The sequence below is a fragment of the Zea mays genome, chromosome 8 (assembly GCF_902167145.1).
Source record: "Zea mays cultivar B73 chromosome 8, Zm-B73-REFERENCE-NAM-5.0, whole genome shotgun sequence".
NCBI classification, from domain to species: Eukaryota; Viridiplantae; Streptophyta; class Magnoliopsida; order Poales; family Poaceae; genus Zea; species Zea mays.
Window position 1 is genome coordinate 5,087,976 of NC_050103.1, and position 23,868 is coordinate 5,111,843.

General features: G+C 46.9%; 1 long non-coding RNA gene, 1 other non-coding gene and 2 pseudogenes across 4 annotated transcripts; 2 read left to right on the forward strand and 2 right to left on the reverse strand.

Moving 5' to 3' along the window:
* Positions 1 to 7,207: 7,207 nt before the first annotated feature.
* On the forward strand, positions 7,208 to 7,794 carry LOC109939179 (phosphoenolpyruvate carboxykinase (ATP); annotated as a pseudogene). Its single transcript, NR_163562.1, has 2 exons — positions 7,208 to 7,428; positions 7,530 to 7,794. The product of NR_163562.1 is annotated as a phosphoenolpyruvate carboxykinase (ATP) (transcript).
* A 77-nt stretch (positions 7,795 to 7,871) lies between these two features.
* On the forward strand, positions 7,872 to 8,485 carry LOC103634682 (phosphoenolpyruvate carboxykinase [ATP]-pseudogene; annotated as a pseudogene). Its single transcript, NR_152514.1, has 2 exons — positions 7,872 to 8,161; positions 8,263 to 8,485. The product of NR_152514.1 is annotated as a phosphoenolpyruvate carboxykinase [ATP]-pseudogene (transcript).
* A 6,478-nt stretch (positions 8,486 to 14,963) lies between these two features.
* On the reverse strand, positions 14,964 to 15,591 carry LOC115032960 (MIR169bHG). The gene has a single exon (NR_163729.1). It is a non-coding gene; the product is annotated as an MIR169bHG (long non-coding RNA).
* MIR169b (microRNA MIR169b) lies at positions 15,290 to 15,445 on the reverse strand. The gene has a single exon (NR_121034.1). It is a non-coding gene; the product is annotated as a microRNA MIR169b (primary transcript).
* Positions 15,592 to 23,868: the final 8,277 nt, after the last annotated feature.

Here is a 23,868-nt window from a genome sequence, read left to right on the forward strand (position 1 = left end):
CTGCGGTCACTTCGACCCTGCCGACTGAGGCACGCGTGTCAGGATAAGGCGCCAATCGATCCTCGCATTGAATGCGCCTGCGTTACTGTCGGTTGGTGAGGCGACTTGGCTAAGGTTGCTTCACAACGAAGCCTATCCGAGCTGGACTTCGGGCGAGTCGAGGGTGCGCCCGTTGCTGAGGAGGCCCTCGGGCGAGGCGTGAATTCGCCTAGGACTACAGTTCCCGCCCGAGGCTGGGCTCGGGCAAGGCGATATCGCGTCCCTTGAGTAGACGAAGCCTTGACCTGAATTGCGCCCATCAGTCTCTGTAGTTTGCGCTGATGGTGATTACCAGCTGAGTTTAGGAGTCTTGGGGGTACCCCTAATTATGGTACCCGACACTAGCCTTAGAAATGAGAATGAAAAATTAATTGCTAAGGCTAAATACTTAGATGTTTGCAACGTTAACATTTCCAATCTTAGAAGTGAAAATGACATTTTACATGCTAAGATTGTTGAACTAAAATCTTGCAAACCCTCTACATCTACCGTTGAGCATGTTTCCATTTGCACTAGATGTAGAGATATTAATGTTGATGCTATTCATGATCACCTAGCTCAACTTAATGCCAAAATTAATGAGCATGACTTAGAAAATGAAAAATTTAAATTTGCTAGAAGCATGCTCTATAGTGGGAGACGCCCTGGCATCAAGGATGGCATTGGCTTCCAAGAGGGGGACAATGTCAAAATTAATGCCCCTCCTAAAAGATTGTCTAATTTTGTTAAGGGCAAGGCTCCCATGCCTCAGGATAACGAGGGTTACATTTTGTACCCTGCCGATTATCCCGAGCATAAAATTAGGAGAATTCAGTCTAGGAAGTCTCACTCTGGCCCTAATCATGCTTTTATGTATAAGGGTGAGACATCTAACTCTAGGCAATCAACCCGTGCTAAATTGCCTAAGAAGAAAACTCCTATTGCATCAAATAATTCTAACATTTCACTTAAAACTCTTGATGCAACATATGTTTTAACTAACAAATCCGGCAAGGTAGTTACCAAGTATGTTGGGGGCAAACACAAGGGATCAAAGACTTGTGTTTGGGTACCCAAAGTTCTTGTATCTAATGTCAAAGGACCCAAAACCATTTGGGTACCTAAAATCAAGAACTAAATTTGTTTTGTAGGTTTATGCATCCGGGGGCTCAAGTTGGATCATCGATAGCGGGTGCACAAACCATATGATAGGGGAGAATAAGATGTTCTCCTCCTACGAGAAAAACCAAGATCCCCAACGAGTTATCACATTTGGGGATAGGAATCAAGGTTTGGTCAAAGGATTGGGTAAAATTGCTATATCACCTGACCATTCCATATCCAATGTTTTTCTTATAGATTCTTTAGATTATAACTTGCTTTCCGTTTCACAATTATGTAAAATGGGTTACAACTGTCTTTTTACGGATATAGGTGTTACTGTCTTTAGAAGAAGCGATGATTCAGTAGCATTTAAGGGAGTGTTAGAGGGTCAGCTATACTTAGTAGATTTTGATAGAGCTGAACTCGACACTTGCTTAATTGCTAAGACTAACATGGGCTGGCTCTGGCATCGCTGACTAGCACATGTTGGAATGAAGAATCTTCACAAGCTTCTAAAGGGAGAACACATTTTGGGACTAACAAATGTTCATTTTGAGAAAGACAGGATTTGTAGCGCATGTCAGGCAGGGAAGCAAGTTGGTGTTCACCATCCACACAAGAACATCATGACGACTGACAGGCCACTCGAGCTCCTAGACATGGATCTATTCGGCCCGATTGCTTACATAAGCATCGGCGGGACTAAGTACTGTCTAGTTATTGTGGATGATTATTCTCGCTTCACTTGGGTATTCTTTTTGCAGGAAAATCACAAAGCCAAGAAACCTTAAAGGGATTCTTGAGATGGGCTCAAAATGAGTTCGGCTTAAGAATCAAGAAAATTAGAAGCGACAACGGGACGGAGTTCAAGAACTCACAAATCGAAGGCTTTCTTGAGGAGGAGGAGGGCATCAAGCATGAGTTCTCTTCTCCCTACACGCCACAACAAAATGGTGTAGTGGAGAGGAAGAATAGAACTCTATTGGACATGGCAAGGACCATGCTTGATGAGTACAAGACTTCGGATCGGTTTTAAGCGGAGGTGGTCAACACCGCGTGCTACGCCATCAACCGGTTGTATCTACACCGAATCCTCAAGAAGACATCATACGAACTCCTAACCGGTAAAAAGCCCAATGTTTCATATTTTAGAGTCTTTGGTAGCAAATGCTTTATTCTTGTTAAAAGAGGTAGAAAATCCAAATTTGCTCCCAAGGCTGTAGAAGGCTTTTTACTAGGATATGATTCAAACACAAGGGCATATAGAGTCTTTAACAAGTCCCCTGGACTAGTTGAAGTTTCTTGTGACATTGTGTTTGATGAGACTAACGGCTCTCAAGTAGAGCAAGTTGATCTTGATGAGCTAGATGATGAAGAGGCTCCGTGCGTCGCGCTAAGGAACATGTCCATTGGGGATGTGTGTCCTAAGGAATCCGAAGAGCCTTCACAAACACAAGATCAACCATCTTCCTCCATGCAAGCATCTCCACCAACTCAAAATGAGGTTGAGGCTCAAGATGATGAAGGAGAAAATCAAGAAGATGAGACACCTCAAGAGGAGAGCAATGATCAAGGGGGAGATGCCCATGATCAAGATGAGGAAGATGAACAAGTTGCAAGACCGCCACACCCAAGAGTCCACCAAGCAATCCAACAAGATCACCCCGTGAACACCATCCTCGGCGACATTCAAAAGGGGGTAACTACTCGATCTCGTGTTGCTCATTTTTGTGAACATTACTCTTTTGTTTCCTCTATTGAGCCACACAGGATAGAGGAAGCACTTCAAGATTCGGATTGGGTGGTGGCAATGCAAGAGGAGCTCAACAACTTCACTAGGAATGAGGTATGGCAATTAGTTCCACGTCCTAACCAAAATGTTGTAGGGACCAAGTGGGTCTTCCGCAACAAGCAAGATGAGCATGGTGTGGTGACAAGAAACAAAGCCCGACTTGTGGCCAAGGGATATTCACAAGTCGAAGGTTTGGATTTCGGTGAAACCTATGCACCCATAGCTAGGCTTTAGTCAATTCGTATATTACTTGCCTATGCTACTTACCATGGCTTCAAGCTTTACCAAATGGACGTGAAGGGTGCCTTCCTCAATGGACCAATCAAGGAGGAGGTCTATGTTGAGCAACCTCCTGGCTTTGAAGATAGTGAGTACCCTAACTATGTATATAAACTCTCTAAGGCGCTTTATAGGCTCAAGCAAGCCCCAAGAGCATGGTATGAATGCCTAAGAGATTTTCTTATCACTAATTGCTTCAAAGTCGGAAAGGCCGATCCTACTCTATTTACTAAAACTCTTGAAATGATTTGTTTGTATGCCAAATTTATGTTGATGATATTATATTTGGGTCTACTAACGAATCTACATGTGAGGAATTTAGTAGGATCATGACACAGAAATTCGAGATATCTATGATGGGGGAGTTGAAGTATTTCTTGGGATTTCAAGTAAAGCAACTCCAAGAGGGCACCTTCATTAGCCAAACGAAGTATATTCAAGACATTCTAAACAAGTTTGGGATGAAGGATGCCAAGCCCATCAAGACACCCATGGGAACTAATGGGCATCTCGACCTCGACACGAGAGGTAAATCCGTAGATCAAAAGGTATACCGGTCGATGATAGGTTCTTTACTCTATTTATGTGCTTCACGACCGGATATAATACTTTCCGTATGCATGTGTGCAAGATTCCAAGCCGATCCTAAGGAAACTCACCTTAGGGCCGTAAAACGAATCTTGAGATATTTAGTTTATACTCCTAAGTTTGGGCTTTGGTACCCTAAGGGATCCACATTTGATTTAATTGGTTATTCGGATGCCGATTGGGCGGGGTGTAAAATTAATAGAAAGAGCACATCGGGGACTTGCCAGTTCTTGGGAAGATCTCTGGTGTCTTGGGCTTCAAAGAAGCAAAATTCCGTAGCTCTTTCTACCGCAGAAGCCGAGTATATTGCCGTAGGCCATTGTTGCGCGCAATTGCTTTGGATGAGGCAAACCCTTAGGGACTATGGTTACAAATTAACCAAAGTTCCTCTTCTATGTGATAATGAGAGTGCCATCCGCATGGCGAATAATCCCGTTGAACATAGCCACACTAAACACATAGCCATTCGGTATCATTTTCTAAGGGATCACCAACAAAAGGGGGATATCGAGATTGCATATATTAACACCAAAGAACAATTAGCCGATATCTTTACCAAGCCACTAGATGAACAATCATTTAACAAACTTAGGCATGAGCTAAATATTCTTGATTCTCGGAATTTCTTTTGATATCTTGCACGCATAGCTCATTAATATACCTTTGATCTTATATCTTTCATGTGCTATAACTAATGTGTTTTTAAGTGTATTTTAAACCAAGTCTTAGATTGAAAGGGAATTGGAGTCTTCGGCGAAGACAAAGGCTTCCACTCCACTCCATCAAATTACTCATCCTTCGCCGTCGCTCCGAGCCGCTCTCCAACTTTGGTATAATCTTCACTCTTATGTTATTTACCATAGGGAGAGAAAGTAAAAGACTAAAAGGGCTTATATTTCACTCAAGTATCCGTTTTTTGGCGTTTCATGCCAAAGGGGGAGAAAGTATTAGCCCAAAGCAAAAGGACCGCACCACCACCTATTTTCAAAAATTTGAGTTTAGAAAAGATTTTTTAATTGATGATTTTTAATCGGTATCTTATTAGAATTTCAAATTGGTACAACCCTTTAAAAACTAATATCTAAAACCCTCTTGAACACTAAGAGGAGGATTTGATTAAGGGGGAGTTTTGTTTAGTCAAAGGAAAAGCATTTGAAACAAGGGGAGAAAATTTCAAATCTTGAAAATGCTTCTCAAAATCTTATTCATTTACCTTTGACCATTTTGCAAAAGGACTTTGAAAAGAATTTACAAAAGAATTTGCAAAAACAAAACATGTGGTGCAAGCGTGGTCCAAAATGTTAAACATAAAGAAACAATCCATGCATATCATATGAGAATTTATTGGTTCAATTCTTAGTAACCTTTGCACTTACATTATGCAAACTAGTTCAATTATGCACTTCTATATTTGCTTTGGTTTGTGTTGGCATCAATCACCAAAAAGGGAGAGATTGAAAGGGAAATAGGCTTACACCTTTTCCTAAATTGATTTTGGTGGTTGAATTGCCAAACACAAATAATTGGACTAACTAGTTTGCTCTAGATTATAAGTTCTATAGGTGCCAAAGGTTCACAACAAACCAATGAAAAGACCGAAAAAGGATTCAAATACAAGAGAGCAAAGTCCACCGAAGTGTGCCCTGGTTTGGCGCACCGGACTGTCCGGTGCGCCAGGGACTCCAACTCCGAACTGCTCACCTTCGGGAATTCTGGAGGCCGCTCCGCTATAATTCACCGGACTGTCCGGTGTGCCAGCGGAGCAACAACTACTTCGCGCCAACGGTCGTCTGCAGAAGGCATTAAATGCGCTACAGTGCGCGCCAGAGTCAGAGCAGAGACAGATGGCGCACCGGACACTGAACAGTGCCTGTCCGGTGCACCACCGGACTGTCCGGTGGCCCAGAAGACAGAAGCTCCAACGGTCGGAATCCAACGGTTTGGTGACGTGGCAGGCGCACCGGACAGTGTCCGGTGGCACACCGAACTGTCCGGTGCACCATGCGACAGCAGCCTTCACCAAACGGCTAGTTTGGTGGTTGGGGCTATAAATACCCCCAACCACCCACCATTCGTAGCATCCAAGTTTTCTGACTTCCCACACCTTACACTAGCTATAACATTCAATATAAGACACACCAAAGAGATCAAATCCTCTCCCAAGTCCAAAGATCATTCCCAATCAATTAGTGTCTAGTGAGAGAGTGACTTGTGTTCATTTGAGCTCTTGCGCTTGGATCGCTTCTTTTTCTCATTCTTTCTTGTGATCAACTCAATTGTAACCGAGGCAAGAGACACCAATTGTGTGGTGGTCCTTGCGGGGACTTTGTGTCCCGTTTGATTGAGAAGAGAAGCTCACTCGATCTAAGTGACCGTTTGAGAGAGGGAAAGGGTTGAAAGAGACCCGGTCTTTGTGACCACCTCAACGGGGAGTAGGTTTGCAAGAACCGAACCTCGGTAAAACAAATTCTTGTGTCTCACTCTTTATTTGCTTGCGATTTGTTTTTCACTCTCTCTCGGACTCGTTCATATTTCTAACGCTAACTCGGCTTGTAGTTGTGCTTAAGTTTATAAATTTCAGATTCGCCCTATTCACCCCCCCTCTAGGCAACTTTCAGTTGTGGTAAACCTAGGCTAGACCACTTTCCATGTTCTCATTATGTTGCCGTCGCACGTCATCACATCTTTGCATTTGAGAGCAGGATCCCTTCGGAGTTCAATGTGGAGAGCTTAGTACGTACCTGGAGCCCTCGTTTTGAGCCATTTCTTGATGAGTCACATTGGCCAACATACACCGGTTCGATATACATTGCTGATCCAGCGCATCGTTGGGACAAACGTGGTACTAGGAAAAGGAGCCGGTGCAACATGGTTATGGATCAGGTTTGGAGAGGGTAAGACTAGGAGCCGAATTTTTTGTATTTTGACCATTTTTCGGAAAAAAGAACACGTTTAGACCCTAAAAAATTTTAATAGCATTTTTGGACCCTTTGCTCGGCGCCATAGCCTATGGCGCCGAGGTAACACAGCTCGGCGCCATAGGTTATGGCGCCGAGGTACGTGATGCGTCGGCACAACCCGGACGACGTGGCGTCGACGTGGAACCGAGCTCGGCGCCACAGATCTTGGCGCCGAGCTCGGTTGTGTTATTAAAATATTTGTTGCAGACATGAGCACAAAGCCCATCTAGCCCACTTGGTAGAGCACAAGGCTTTTAACCATGTGGTCATGGGTTCAAGCCCCATGGTTTGCATTTTTATTTGTTTTTTTTATTTATGTCGTTGGTGTGTCCGCTCAAATTTATTTCTCGCCTAGATTTTTTTTTATCTTTGTTTTGTCACTGAAGTCAGTTCAGCTTATATAATTTACCTATACTTACACTGAAGTTTTGCTAAAAATTTCTAGCCACACCCTTTCTTTTGGTTCGCTGGCTGCTGACAGTACCTGGTGATGCCATGCAGGGGCTCGCCCAACATCGAGATGGACGAGCACACGTTCCTGACCAACAGGGAGAGGGCCGTGGACTACCTCAACTCCCTGGACAAGGTGTTCGTGAACGACCAGTTCCTCAACTGGGACCCCGAGAACCGGATCAAGGTCCGCATCATCTCTGCCAGGGCGTACCACTCCCTCTTCATGCACAACATGTAAGCGTGACACTGACACAATGCAACAACACAAGGCTACTTTATCTACGGCCCTAGCGAAAGCGTGACACAACACAATGCATGGGTGTCGCCGGTCGCAGGTGCATCCGGCCCACGGACGAGGAGCTGGAGAGCTTCGGCACGCCGGACTTCACCATCTACAACGCCGGCCAGTTCCCCTGTAACCGCTACACGCACTACATGACGTCGTCCACGAGCGTAGATGGCAGGGATACATGTCTTATTGGCATGCATGCATCATCTAGGATGGCAGGGATCGATCGGACCATTTTGTAAATTAAGAAAACGTTAACTTGGTTGAAACCTAGATTAATTTGTATATTCGTGCCGAGAATATATATGGTTTATCGTCTCAGCTAGAGCTAGGAATAATGGCATGCAGACGATATAGGTTATGGCGCCGAGGTACGTGATACGCCGAGATAAAAAAATCTAGGTGAGAAATAAATTTGAACGGACACACCAGCGACATAAACAAAAAAACAAATAAAAATGCAAACAATGGGGCTTGAACCCAGCCATGCAGGGGCTCGCCCAACATCGAGATGGACGAGCACACGTTCCTGACCAACAGGGAGAGGGCCGTGGACTACCTCAACTCCCTGGACAAGGTGTTCGTGAACGACCAGTTCCTCAACTGGGACCCCGAGAACCGGATCAAGGTCCGCATCATCTCTGCCAGGGCGTACCACTCCCTCTTCATGCACAACATGTAAGCGTGACACTGACACAATGCAACAACACAAGGCTACTTTATCTACGGCCCTAGCGAAAGCGTGACACAACACAATGCATGGGTGTCGCCGGTCGCAGGTGCATCCGGCCCACGGACGAGGAGCTGGAGAGCTTCGGCACGCCGGACTTCACCATCTACAACGCCGGCCAGTTCCCCTGTAACCGCTACACGCACTACATGACGTCGTCCACGAGCGTAGATGGCAGGGATACATGTCTTATTGGCATGCATGCATCATCTAGGATGGCAGGGATCGATCGGACCATTTTGTAAATTAAGAAAACGTTAACTTGGTTGAAACCTAGATTAATTTGTATATTCGTGCCGAGAATATATATGGTTTATCGTCTCAGCTAGAGCTAGGAATAATGGCATGCAGACGATATAGGTTATGGCGCCGAGGTACGTGATACGCCGAGATAAAAAAATCTAGGTGAGAAATAAATTTGAACGGACACACCAGCGACATAAACAAAAAAACAAATAAAAATCAAACAATGGGGCTTGAACCCATGACCACAAGGTTAGAAGTCTTGTGCTCCACCAAGTGGGCTAGATGGGCTTTGTGCTCATGTCTGCAACGAATATGTTAATAACACAACCGAGCTCGGCGCCAAGATCTGTGGCGCCGAGCTCGGTGCCACGTCGACGCCACGCGTCTGGGTTGTGCCAACGCAACACGACCTCGGCGCCATAGCCTATGGCGCCGAGCTGTGTTAGCTCGGCGCCATAGGCTATGGCGCCGAGCAAAGGGTCCAAAACTGCATTTAAAATTTTTTTAGGTCTAAACGTGATTTTACTTCTGTTTAAGGGCTAAAATACAAAAAATTCGGGACTAGGAGGAAGTGAGTACTATGTGATGTGGACCTTATGATGAAAACTTTGTGATGTGGGCCTTGTGATGTCAACTTTGTGATGTGGACTATGTTATGTGGACCTTGTATTAAGGACTATGTTATGTGGACTTTATGGTATTCTATGTTATTTGTAATGTATTATATGTTGAAATATGGTGATATCTTATCATATGTGATTATTTCAACTGTGGTTGCTAATAAAACAAGGGAAACTCTTGCGAATTTTTTTGTGAATTGGAAAAACATGACAATGCAATAGAAACGTTACGAATCTGAAACATTAGGGTTCTAAAACATTTTGGATATGAAAGTACTACATAACACACTACTAGCTTGTTCAATCAGAATCACAATCTATAAGTAACTCATCTTCAGAGTCATTCGTCGTGCAATCCTCAACGACAACCTCGTTCCACTTAATGCATTGTCCAGTATGACACTTTTCCGCGTTTCTCTTATAATAATTGGCTTCTGCTTCATCTGCAGCTCGGGAGAATAGCTGATCCTCAGCCTTAGTTTCATCGCACTTCTGCTTGTAATAAGTGGCCTCTACCTCTTCGGCGGCCTGAGACATAAACTCGTCCTCCTCTTGAGCACGTAATCCTGCCTCAGCTAGTGCGATGAGCTCACTCAACATTGATGTGTCCTCCTCCTCTTCCCCATGTAATCCTGCCTTAGCAAGAGCGATAAGCTCACTCAACCTTGATGTGTCCTCCTCCTCCATCAGCTCCACCGTTGCCATTTTTCCTGAACGTATCTTGCACGTGCCTCATCTGCGAGATAGTTCACGGCACATCCAATCTCTGCAAATGTAATGAGATAAATTAGTTTGCAAAGTCAGGATAAATAAATTGTACCAACAAAACTATCATGTCATTTTTCTCACTCACTTCCCTTGAGACGATCAACAAGATTCTCCAACATCTGTTTCTCGACTCTAGCCGTCTCCCATTCCCTTGCATCATGTGCTCTCTTCTCATTCGTCGCCTTCAATCTCCTCTGCTCTGCACGCATCGGGCTGTTAAAACTCATTGATTTTGCAGAACATGTGAGAGGGCAGAACCATGGCGCACGGATGGTCTACGTTAGAGTCTTATAGAGTAGTAGAGATTTATATAAAAGTATAAACGTTCATAATATAAAATAAGTCTATTTAGGCTATTTATAGAATACATTTTTATAATAAATTTATTCAGAGATATAAAGATAAATATTATTTATTATAAATTTAAGATAAAATGATCAGTATAGATATTATACTTATTTTTCTTTTAAGATTATACTTGTTTTGTTTTTAAGATGGAGATAATAGTTTGGAATAGAGGTAGTAATAAAGTATGTCAAGACAGAGATACAAGGGCAGACAAGCCCAGACTGCAGAGGCAGCCAGCGGAGCCCGCGGCGAATCGGTCGCACACCACATGGCCCCTGTGCCAAAAGCGGTGACCAATGGTTTGCCCAAGAGCCATCGCCAGTCGTACGCCGTACGCCCTTTCGAGGGCCCGGAAGGGCGACGAGGATGAAGGATTGAAGGCGAACCGGCACCGCTCATGCCGACACGCCCGAGCCGTACGTGCGCACGTGAGCACATCTCATGCCGCACCGCACGGGACCGCACGAGGCAGGCACGACGCCGCCTAGCACAACAGCTTAAGGATTACGACGATCTTCGGCGGCGGGCGGCCTCAAAATCTGCGGCGGCGCCCCGCTCCCGCTGCCCGCTCTAGACGAAAGCGACCACACGCCGTCGCAGCGGTCCAGATCCTTGCTGTCTGGCGCGGCCGACCCCTGGCGTAAGATCAGTAGCAGATTCGTTCTTGATTAGTGGCAGGCGCGTCTTGGAGTCTAGTCTGGCTGGCCTCTCCAACACCCTTGGTCGGCTGGCCATGGAGTTGGCAAGTGGCCTGTTCGTAATCGTACGTGTCGCAACTTGAAAGCAGGCGTTATTGAGAGTACACCGTAAAAACGCCAGGCTCCAAGCAGGTCGCGCACCTCTCCAAAGCGCAGTAAAAGATTATCAGTACGGTCTAGCCCGCTAGTGATGAGAAAATCCAGTTAATGTCATCCAAATTTATACTAATCCATTCAATGCCATCAGAATTTATAGCTTCTCTTCAGTACTATCAATTTTAAATTTTAATCAGTTGAATGTCATCGCCATTAGTTTCATTTAAAACAAATCCCTCCAATGCCATCAAAACATACACCGATCATTTTAATGTCAATAGAAATTAGTTCGATCTATTTGGGTTTTAAAAATTCCAGAATTAAAAAAAAATATATGCATTTGTGTTTCTCCAGCTCTAGCTCTAACAAGCAAATAGATTTTTGAGATTCATTTAGCTATTTGTATAATCAACACCATATATGCGTGACATACAAACTTTTGTTCTCCAATATGCAAATTTATGTATTGGAGGATCCTTCCTAATTAATATGAATAGAGATTTTAAATAGTTTTTTTTAAAAAAATTAACGGATATGATAATTAGGGGTACTCGGATTACGCACTTAAAAAACTCAAAACTACCCAGGTACGTCCCCCGAGGACGAGGAATCAGAGCTCCGCCTCGCTTGAGGTCCACATCAGGGGTCATCCCTAAAACTCCGTCTCGACCGAGCCCCCCCCCCCCTCGTGAGGGTCCTCTGCAATCTCTAGCTTGCTCGAGCTCTGTCTCAAATAGGTCGCACGCTCGGGAGATTCTCCGCCTTGCCCGAGGCTCCCTCGACCTTGGGCAACCATGTCCGCCTCACCCGAACCCATCTCGGGAGACAAGGACAAAGTGTGCCCGAAGGCCAACGGGGGACATCTGCATTCAATCCGCGTACCTACCCCGCGCAGGGTTACAGGCGTACAATGACAACAAGACCACGGTCTTGTCCAATACCAATAGCATGATTAGACATGCGCTACTGTGCACGCACGCCACCTGCCATCCCCTGATGGAAATGTAATACAACAAAAGGACGGACAGGCCCTCGGGCGCAAACTCTGCCTCATCTGACGCTAAGCTAACCCACAGATTCCGCTTCTGCCTCACCCGAGCTTGGCCTCGGCTACCTGCTCCACCGCGAATCCCGCAGGAAGCCACTCCACCGACTGTGGCGCACGCCAGAAAGGATTCGACCATCAGCTTAGGAAGACCTCTGCCTCGCCCGAACTCTACTCAGATCTCGATATCTGCAGCCAAGGGCACCCCAACGTCATCAGATATAGAAGCGCTGATGCATTCCATAATTGGCTTTTCTCCATATCTAAGCCATGTTACAACCACTACGGTATGGCCCACCCCTACCCTGGAGGGCTCAGACGTATAACCGAACCCTTGGCCTCAGCCTCGGCTCTCAGCGGAAAATCAGCGGATTCAAGTCAACAATGAAGTATAAGGCCATACCGTTCACATGACACGAAAGACACCCTCCACAGCGGGCAGGCAGCACCGTCTACAAGGATGTTCTCCCCTCAAGCATATAAATAGGGTAGTCTACGACCTCCCTGGGGGACAGGCGAAGACTAGTAGTTTTCTCCTGGCATTTGATATTGATACTTGCCTCAATCATTTCCAGGGACTTGGGGCCTTCCCCTCTCCCGCTCAGTTTGTAACCCCTACTACAGGCACCTCGGTGCGAGTAATATAAGCTTCACCTCTCTCTGCTGTAAGTAGGGCCTTATTACATTGCCCGAACCAAGATAAATCGCTTATGTCAACTCGCATCGCCATCTGGATTCGGGGAACACGGCATCACTTCACTAGTTGGTTAGGACCACGAGTCCGAACACCGATAAATTTTTAGTGGCATTGAAGGGATCAATATAGATTTTGATGGCATTGAAGGAATTTTAAATGAAAGTAACAGTTTCAAACTAACGACGATGACATTCAAGGGTTTAAAATTTCAATTTGATAGCATTGAAGAGATTGATATAAGTATGGATGATGTTGAAGGGATTTTCTCGCTGGAGATATGTTTCTATTGGATTCATACAGGTACATACCACTATTTATTATATTTTAATTATATATATATATATATATAGGGAGAAGGTAATGGAAGCTCAAGGCTAGCCCCGAGCAGGCATACCCCACACACGTTTTGCGGGCTAGGTCGACACGCGTCCAATGCGTCTGTTTCTGGTTCGAGTAGATCAGAGCGTAAAATATAAACTAAAACAACATAAACGATTACAAGCTTTTGTCACCCGAGCCACAAAGATTAGACTTATATCATATCGGTAAGAATTATTCAAAAAATATACTGAACTGTAAAAAAATACCGGTTACTGAACATTATAGACACACTAGACTGGAAAAATTAAACTGCATGGTTAGGATTATGTTCAGATATGTAGAAATAATGTCTAATTACATAGTTGCACAAGAAACAACTATAAAATGTGCTCGGAAATTATAGTTACACAGTTGATTGGACGAGGTTGTGATCAAGTTGAACCGGAGCACGACAGTCCGTGGACTTCTATAGTAGAAAGAGATTATATATATAGGGTTTTATTTATTTTGTACTAGAGTTTATGGTTTTTGTCAAGTTTATATTGGGTATTTTATACCCACGGATTAACGGGTGTAGGTAAGAACAAAAAGTTCTAATACCGTATACCCATTAGATGAATGTTTTTGTCTAATAAAATATTAATAGATAGAGTATTTAATCCATATTCATACACTACTTATGGGTACTTGTTGTCATCTTTAGCCAGTATATCACACGTCAAAGCCCGGCCTGATAAACAGACAAAGCGGATCAGAGAGGGGACCGCCGTGTGTTCCGTACGAAGGGTACAGCGGTGCCCAAACAAACCCGGGGCGAGGGCGGTGGTGGTGTGCCATCTCCATCTGCCGGGCACGGTGAATGGATGCTGCATACATGCTGGGCATACGGCTGTATTTGCTTCTACTCCCTCCGTTGATGTTATAGTTTTTTGAGTTAGATGCACCGGTGGCATTTGAATTTGTAAAGGTATGTTGTCTAGATTCACGAATTTTGAAAATGTATTTTTAGATTCTTAAACTTGTTAAGTGGCGTCACATGCATCCTTAAACTTATAAAAAATATAAAAATAGTGCATCACTGATCCATTTTTAGACTATACCGGCCACTGTGATACGCCACTCTAGAAATATGTTTTTAAAATTCATAAATATAAGTAGTATCCCTTAACAAGTTCAGGTCTCGATCATACATTTAACTCTGTTTTTTTTAATATATTGGATATCATCATAGTCCCATGTAATAAGCTTTATCGAAGCATATTATTTTATGTTTAATATAAAAAGAAATTTAAGATTTAATAAGGGGTCAGTATTATATGTAGATTTTAAAATTATACGACGATGTTATGTGAATATATTCATGTCGTCATGAGCTACTTCCTCCATTTTAAATTATAAATTATTATATCTTTCTTAATTAAAGGGCCAAGGTGTTTTAAGTTTAACTAAATTTATATGTATGTATGCGTGTATATTTACGTACATATATAAATCGGCCGGTTCGTGCTGACATCGAGAAGAGTACAAGATATAGAGCACAATTGTTCTACACTTTGTACTACCTGACGATGTAAACGCCTAAAAACACCTTTTCCCTCTTGGTTCAGCTAACTTAGTGTAACGCAATAATAACACGGCCCAAAACATGCATTATTCAAGCGTCATGTGGCAAAAACTGAATCAAATGGCAAAAAAAAGGAAACAAACTGGAAGTGCAGTTGGACCAGATAAATTGAATCCTCTTTTGCAGAGTTCCAAGTTTTTTTTTTGGGGGGGGGGGGGGGGGGGGGGGATAGGGCAGAGTGTTACATGTTGAGCCGCTGGCTCAGCTGCAAGAAGTTGGAGACGACGGATTTGTGCATGCATGGCGGCCTTGGCACTGGCTGGCAGCAGCAGTGCCACACACACGCATAATCTGCAAGAGCTTTATCCTATCACTGCTATAGATTTCCTGTCACTTCTCTCGTCTTGTTATATATAGTACATACGTACTAGTTGCTAAATAAATCAGGACACTATACTAGCTAGCAGGTGTACGTTACGTGATTGCTTAGAAGAAGAACAGATGCTGTAGAATGAATAATCGTACGTAAACTCCTACTACTAGTCCTATATTATATGTTACCTTGATTTGATGTGATTGACCTTCCTTAAATTACCCTCAGCTCGATCATCATCATCAGACGACGATAGGGGAAAAAAAAGTACGTGTCGCCGCAGACGACAAAGCCTTACATCAGGAGCAGGAGCCACGGTGTAGCCAAGAACAACTTGCCGATAGATGATGATGGTCTGACGACGATAGATGTCGAGATCAGACATCAGAGGCGTCGCTCGTTGATCGACGATAGATCGGCAAGTCATCCTTGGCTGCACCGTAGTCCCCGAGCCTAATGTTAGGCCGCGGGCGAGGTGGGCCGGGCGGCGCTGATCGAGAGCTCTCCTGTTGCGGCGAGGGTTGAGGAAGAAGAGGAGAGAGCACAGGCGCAGGCGCTGCTGCTGGGACAGCGATGTGCTTGCTGTTTGATATGGGCGCTTTATAGATGCCATTTCTGAAGGGAAGTAAATAAAGGTCGAATTCAGTGGCCTGCAATTCTGGAAGAAGAAAAAAAAACACACACACTTGAATAATGCTTGCGCGTCGTTGCCATCGATCTGCAGAGATCTTTTTTTTTTGAAGCCGACGTCGGATATATATGGAACCGTGGGCACGCAGGCCACGCGGCACATGCGTTTCACAGTCTTCGCTAGCAGCTAGTACGTGCAGAATCGATGCAGACATGCATGCGGTAGTCTGTTTGCCGGGCTTTAATCCTGTTTTTGTCTCTATAAATGGTACAGTGTTTGTGTCTCTATGTATTGTGGTAGCTGTACCATTTCAAACAACGCTTCTAGGTGCCGATTATATTATATTGTATATTTTATTTACCAGGTACCACGGCAGGTAATAAAAAGTCGTGTCCGGGATGAAAGAGATACGGTATGATGTGAGTGACTGCGAGTGAGTGTGAAAAAGCTGACGGACGGGCCAGGGCCCAGCCTTTTGATATTGTTTTCCACGTCAGAGATTCCTCGTCCTCTGACACACCTCTTTTCGGGAGAGGAAAATCTGTCTAAGCACAAAAGCCATGCATGCCACATCATGGGCCTTTCCTTTCCTTTCCTTTCCTCGCTAGCCAGCCAGCCAGCCTGTGCTCTGATTCCGATTCCGATTGATTCGCGTCAGCCAGAGCCAGAGGAGGCGAGAGGAGGAGCTGTCCTCGAATTGGCAACGCGCCGTCCTCTCTCTCTCTCTCGCCTCCGCTCCATCCTCCATGATTGCGAGGATCGAACGAGATCCGCGCGCGACAGAATCGATCAGGGAGCAAGGACGACCGCCCGCGCCGCGGTTGGTTCGTTCTCTGCCGGCGGTGGGACGACGCGACGGGCAGCCGCCCAGGTGGTGCTCTGGTCTGCTCTGCTCCGGTGGTGCCGGCGCGACCAGAGTTTGCTCCATGTATGTACTTGGTGCTTCAAATTTCTTCCAACGAAATCATTGGTTCAAACCTCGAATTAACCATAGCGTTTTTCTCTCTCCTCTGCTTGCAAAATGATTACTTGCTTGTTTTTATTGAACTAACGAGTATATTTTATAGGGCTGAGCCCATTCTTATCTCAACGAATCTCTTATCTTTCTAAACAAACTCAGCTTATCCTTATAATTGACCTTATCCTTCCAACCTAACTAGCTGATCTTATGCTTTTATTTCTCTCAAACTCTAACTAGTCTAGAGTTGCTGGTCGTCTGCCCCTTTTGATGCCCTAGGTCGGCGATGATACTGAGTGCCGGTCATAACATCTCTCCCGACCTCCAAAAACAACTTGTCCTCAAGCTGGACAGCAGGATATGATGCTTTGAACTGCTCCAGAGGTTCCCATGTAGCTTCGTCTGGCGAACTCCCTGCCCAATGAATGAGAACATGCCACACGCCACGACGGAGCTGGGCGCGCAGCACCTGGTGGGGTACTGGAAGAAACCGTCCCAGTTCCATTGGTGGCAGGGGCGGGGGTCCTCGCGGTGGTTCACCGTGGAATTGCTTGAGGAGACCCACATGGAATACATCGTGTAGACGAGCGCCCTCAGGTAGCTGTAGGCGGTAGGTCACCGTCCTGACCCTTTCCAGTACCTGAAAAGGGCCAGCATACCGAGGACCCAACTTGATGTTGGGGCGATGCACCAGGGTCGTAGCCTATCGGTGAAGAAGGCGCAGCTAGACCCAATCACCCACCGCAAACTCCTTGTCATGATGGTGACTGTCATAGTGGCGTTTGGCGTAGGCTTGTGCTTGGAGAAGCTGGACACAGACGTCCCCCAGAAAGACGTCACGTTCGTAGAGGAGATCATCCACTATCTGCATGCACGCCATTCCGACAGTGAAGGGCGCGATGGTTGGTGGTTTGCGACCGTACACCACCTGGAACGGTGTGGTGCGCAGTGCCGTGTGGAATGCCGTGTTGTAGCAGTATTTTGTCCACGACAACCAATCAACCTAGGAGCACGGTCTGTCGCCGGTGATGCAACGTAGGTACATGGCGATGGTCTTGCTGGTTGCCTCCAATTGACCATCGGTCTGGGGGTGGAAGGCAATGCTCATGCGGAGCTTGACACAAGCAAGCTTGAAGAGATCCTTCCACACGGTGCTAGTGAACACAGGATCCTGGTCGATGACAATGGAGACCGGAAACCCGTGCAAGCGGACCACCTCGGCGAAGAAAGCCCGAGCGACGGACGCTGCAGTGTAGGGGTGGCTGAGGGCGATGAAATGGCCGTACATGGAGAAGCGATCCACCATCGTGAGGATGACGGACTTGCTGTGCACTCGGGGAAGGCCCTCGACGAAGTCCATGGCGATGTCCGCCCAGACCTGGGATGGCACCTCCAGTGGCTGCAACAGGTCGGCTGGCTGCAGCGACTCCGTCTTGTTGCGTTGGCATGTGGCGCATGCTTGGATGTAGTCACGAACGATGGTGCGGTCGTGCTTGATGTAGAGGTGGGCGCACAGGCGAAGGAGCGTCTTCTAGGTGGCCTCGTGGCCCACGTGTGCCAGCTCCAGGACGGAGGGCAGCAGCGAGGATGATGATGGCACGAACACGCGTGTGCCATTTAGGATGAGGCCGTTGTGTTCGCGCCACAGTGCGGCCAGTTCGCCGCGACTCATTTGTGCTCGTAGGTCGATCCATGAGAGTTTACAATCTCTACCTTGCTCTTTACCTTTCGCATTTACATTAAGCATTTAAGTTTCAATCTTATCTTTTAGTTAGATTATCTAGATTGATACTTAGCCTTTATGGTAGAGATAGCAACACATAAACAAAATCTAGTTTGCACATTCTAGATTATTTATTTTTATAGATTTTGCTCTAGAAATTTATTTGTGACCTAGTTCAAAGAGAATTTTTAAAAGTCCTAATTCACTCCTCTTATTAGACGTCACCGTTTACCACAATCGGCATTACCTAGACAGCGTGGTACCATGATCCTTTCAAGAGGCAAGTGAGGGGAGAGGGCGAAGGCACCATGAGGGAGGGTGAAGAAATCAGTGAGCGAGCTAAGTGGCAGAGTTCGGTATATTTGCCTAGTATTGGCGTGAAAGAGGCGGTAACCCTAGCATCTTCTCGCCTGCACCCGCACGTCCATTTTTCACCCTCCTGCACGCCGTTTGGCACACGCGGCTAGCCAGAAATGATCGATTCACACGTACACGCGAAGCTAGGCTGTGAAAGCAATCTCGCATGCATGTGGACAGACCCCGCAGCCTATCCAGGCATCAAGTCCTCGCTACATCCATTGAGATAGGCCCACACTCTATGCAGGCATCCGAACACACTCTATGCAGTTGGACGACGGCACTGTCAGGATGATGTAGCTCTACGCGAGAGACGGTGAGGTAGAGCAACGACAGCCATCTCCGGTGCAAGCAAATATCGCTCACGGTGGGATGAAGGTGAATTTCAGAGCATTTAGGAATTTATGAACTCAGGTTAGATTATGCTTAAAGAGAGCAAGCAACTAAAAGTGGCTCTCAGATGCTCAAGCAGCAATAACACTAACAGGCTCAGGACACCAACAGGGACAACCCAACATAGATAGCCTTTTCAGAAACCAAAAACAGAACGATACATAGCGGTATTCCAGCACCATGCAACAGGCTGCTCCCACGCATCATGTCATCCGATCCGGCAAACAACACCTGACACTCCAGCAAAATATTCTGCAACGATGAAATTGAAAACCAGATGCATAAAGAAACTCGAACACGGATTTCCAGCACAGCTCCTCAGTCACTGATAATTCAAGGGAAATCGATCTTTTTCCAAGGTGCCACTGCACTACTGCTCAACGATCTTATCCTTCTTCCTCGTCTTCTTTGATTTTTCTGGTGGCGACTGTGGCATCAGTGAAGCCGTGTTGCTCCCCGCACCTCGAGCATGAGATCCTTCTGAGGCCTTGCCTGACACATTTGAGTGCCCCAGGCTGCTTTCATCCCCTCTCCTTGCCTCCTTTGGCCCAGTGAAACCGCCGAACCTGGCTACTGCGGTTCTTTGATGCACTCATGCACTAGTGAACCGAGACATGGTCTTCAACCTGTGAAGTGGGAACACGGGCAACCACAGTTCAACAAAGATGTCCCTTAGTCCCGCGTTGGAATTGAATTCCATTTTAATAATTATAATTTAGACAAAACTAATTAAGTTCATATATTTAAACATGTAAGATATTTATATATTATTCTAAATCATATGAGAGATAGTTATATACTACATTTATGTTATAACAAAGCAAGTAGAATAGTGTGTTATAAGTTGTACATAGAAAACATATCATGTAAATCTATAGAATCAATTTTCATCTCTCACTCTATGAATTTGAGATAGGCTTATATGATAACTTTGGAAAGTGATGAAAATGTCATATTCTAAAAAATTAGCTTATTACATTAGTAAGATTCCAATTCCTCAGAATCAAAAAAAACAAACGGGTAAAAAAATTTAATAATAAGAATGGCATGCAAGAGAATTGGCCGCATTTCTTTTCAGTGGAAGGAGCCATCCGTTATCAGTAAACTCAAATGGATATGAGTATGTCATCAAAATATTGTACCTCAGAAAAGGTTACTAAATTTTATGGACTTTTTTTTGGCCAATGTCCACACTCACTTCTTAGACCAACTCCAGCAGACTCCCTCTCCGTATCCCTAAAACGCACGGCCAACAGTTTCTCTCTCCTCTCCGTATCCGTCTCCGTTTCCAGCAGACTCCGTATTTGCACTCCGCATGCAGTCTATGACACCTGGGGCCCGCGAGCAGCCGCGCGCGCATGCAGTGAGCTGCGGAGAGGAGAGAGAAAGCGTGGAAAAGGGGAGTGCAGGTACAGGCGTGCGTTTTAGGGAGACGGATGCGGAGACTGCTGGACTGATGAATAGTGTGCTTCGCTGCGCAAAATAGGGATACGGAGCCGCATGCGGAGTGCTGCTGGAGTTGGTCTTATAGTGTACTCCGTATTACTTAGAAAAGTGCAATCAGCAAAGAAAACATTATTAAGAATTACCTACAGATTTCTTGCTGCTAAGAGTAAGACTCCCAAAACCTGGTTTCATCGATTCCTCAGGTTTAGGATAACGAACCAAGGAGACTCGCCGTGAAATCTTCCCCACTGTATTTCATTTGTTTGTCAGAAGGAAAAAATGCATGCATACAGAAAGAGGATAAAAGATGTGAATAACAGGTGAGCTTTTGAGTAGTAACTCCAAGTTCCGGGTTCGATCCCCTAGGGGACGATTTTCGGGCTTGGTTAAAAAAAACCCTAGTTGTGCCCCGTCCGCTCCCGGGCTACGTCCTACGCGCCACCCTCTGGCTTCGTTGCAGAGTGGACGGTGACGGCCCGCTAATGATGAGAGGTCAAGGTTGGGGATTTTCTCAGCCGGGACCATGTTTGAGCCTCTTCTTTAAATAATACCGGGTTTCATGTGGGGCCGCCAGTATACCAGGCAACGACGAGCGCGTGATGTGCGCCGGCAGCACCGCACGGCCGAGCGCGCTGGTCAGGCGCGGTTTGCCGCCAAGAGTGGATAAGATTAGAGAGAGAAGATCAGATTAACTCTTATCTATTTCCTTAAAACTAGGAGTAGCGGATAGGATTGCCTTCCCTGTAACAGATCGACCAGCCTTATCTCCTTAAGAGTAAGGAGGGCGGTTGGAGCTAAGCCTATTTATTCATGTAACCAGTTCTATGAAATCAAGCAAGAAGTTTCTATCTAATATCCTCTCCTATTCTCGTTAAGCCAACATTAGAGGGGTAAAACCTCGCGGTGAGGACTGGAGCGTGGCTACGAGCTGCGTAGTCGCGGTTCATGTCGTTGGGTGCCGAGGCACATGATAACCTGGTATCGGGTTTCGGAGATCCTACTCACCACCAACTGCTGCCACACCACCACCACAACCAGTCGTCGCACCACCGTAGCCTCCTGCGTCCTCTTGTGCCAGCGCCATGGGGGATGGCCTCAAGACACTCGTCGACGCCATCAAGGCCCTACAGGCGAACGTCGAAGCCAACACCAAGGCCATCTAGGCCCTGACATCCGATCGGTTCTCTTCCTCCAACAGCAAGGCGCCTGTCGGATACCGTAATTAGGGGTACCCCCAATGCTCCTTAAACCGGCTGGGAAACATCTTCAGAACAAACCGTAAACAGCTGATAAAGCGTGGTTCAAGTCAGGGCCTCGTCTACCAAGGGACGCAACCTCATCCGAGCCCAGCCTCGGCCTCGGGCGGGAATAGTAGTCCTGGACGGATTCACGCCTCGCCCGAGGGTCCCCTCAGTCAGCAGACGCACCCTCGACTCGCCCGAAGCCCAGCTCGGTCAGACTTTGTCGTGCAGCGACCTTGGCCAAATCGCCTTACCAGCCGACCGTATCGCATGCGCATTTAATGTGGGGATCGCCTGACACCGTATCCTGACACGCGTGCCTCAGTCGACAAGGTCGAAGTGACCGCAGTCACTTCGCCCCTTTACTGACCGATCTGACAGGAAAACAACGTTGTTCGCCCCGCTCCGGCTACTGTGCCAACCACCAGGGTAAAACTGAGTCACGATCTCCCACGAGTTCGGCCCCGGGCGCAACGGGGAGCTCCGCCTCGCCCGACCTCAGGCCTCGGCCTCAGCCTCGGCCTCGGGAGAAGGTCTTCGCCGAGCCCGACCTCAGGCCTCGGCTCGGCCTCGGCCTCGGGAGAAGGTCTCCGCCTCGCCTGACCTCAGGCCTCGGCCTCGGTCTCGGCCTCGGGAGAAGGTCTCCGCCTCGCCCGACCTGGGTCTCGGACCGACTACGCTACAGGGAATACATCATTACCCTACTCCTAGCTAGCTGCCTCAGGCTACAAAGGAGCAAGACCGGTGTCCCATCTAAAGTTACTCCGGTAATAGGTAATGATGGTTCCCCGTGTGCCCCCATGACGTCGGATTGCTCTCAACCCCCTACGGAAGCAAGACAACGTCAGCAGGATCCATGCCGCACCGACAGCTGTGCTTCTACAGGGCGCAAGGCACTTCTCCGACGGCCACGTTAGCTCGTGTACAGGGCTCAAGGCGCTTCTCCGCCAGCCACATTAGCACATAGCTACACCCCATTGTACAGCTGGGCATCTCCTTATATCTGTAAAAGGGGATGTCCAGGGCCTTCCTAAGGCACGTTGAGGGGTCCACGTTCAGGTTCACACTGAGATACATTCACGTTGACGCAGGACGTGGACATAGGGGGAACGTAGGGACGCGGGGCAGACGAGACGGGCGCACGCAGGGGATCTCTCTCTCTCTCTCTCTCGTTCTCGCCCTCGCTCCCTCGGGACGCTTGTAACCCCTACTACGAGCACCCCGGTGCGAGATAACATAAGCCTCATTTCCCTCTTGTGTTCCATCTTGCATCAACCTATCTAGGCAGGGACACGCAGCAACAAATTTACTGGTCGATTGACGGTCCTCGCGGGTCCGAAACACCGACAGCGCCCACCGGACAATACCACAATGATTGTCCTCCAAGATTTCAGAAGCTAGATTTCCCTTGTATTTCCATCAACAACGAATCTTGGAAGAGGAAAAGGTTTGGATGGCGTCGTACAATCTAGAGGACGGCACCCAGATGTGGTATATCCAAGTCCAGCAGGACGAGGGTACTCCATCCTGGCACTGGTATCGGTTCGTTGACCTCCTCCACCTGCTCTTTGGACCACCACTATGATCCGACCCACTGTTCGAGCTCGCCGAGTGCCAACGAACGGGCACGGACGTGAAGTACCAGGACCGTTTCCAGGCCATCCTACTGTGCGCCGGGCCACTGGACGAACGACAACGGGTGCTGGAGGACTCGCTCTACCACTCAGCTACGACATTTGCATCCACAAACCCCCAATCACTAGCAGTTGCCATGAGCCTGGCGCGACAACTGGAACTTCGGGAGTAGTACACGTCGGCACATGTCAGGGCCGGGGGGCCGTGAACGTGGCCTGCTGGGTCCACCAGCACTACGCCTCGCCCTACCAGCACCCACGCCCACGCCCGACAAGGCAGCCACGACCACAGTCACGGTAGACGGGCGCCCGGTCAAGTGCTTGTCCCGGGCAGAGTAGGACGAGCGTCGCCGCCTATGACTCTGCTACAACTGCAATGAGAAGCACATGCGTAGGCACAATCGTGTCTGCCGATGGCTCTTCTACATCGATGATGTGGAGATCGCCGACACCAACAACACAACAGCGGGCGATGAACCGGACACGGAGGCGCTGG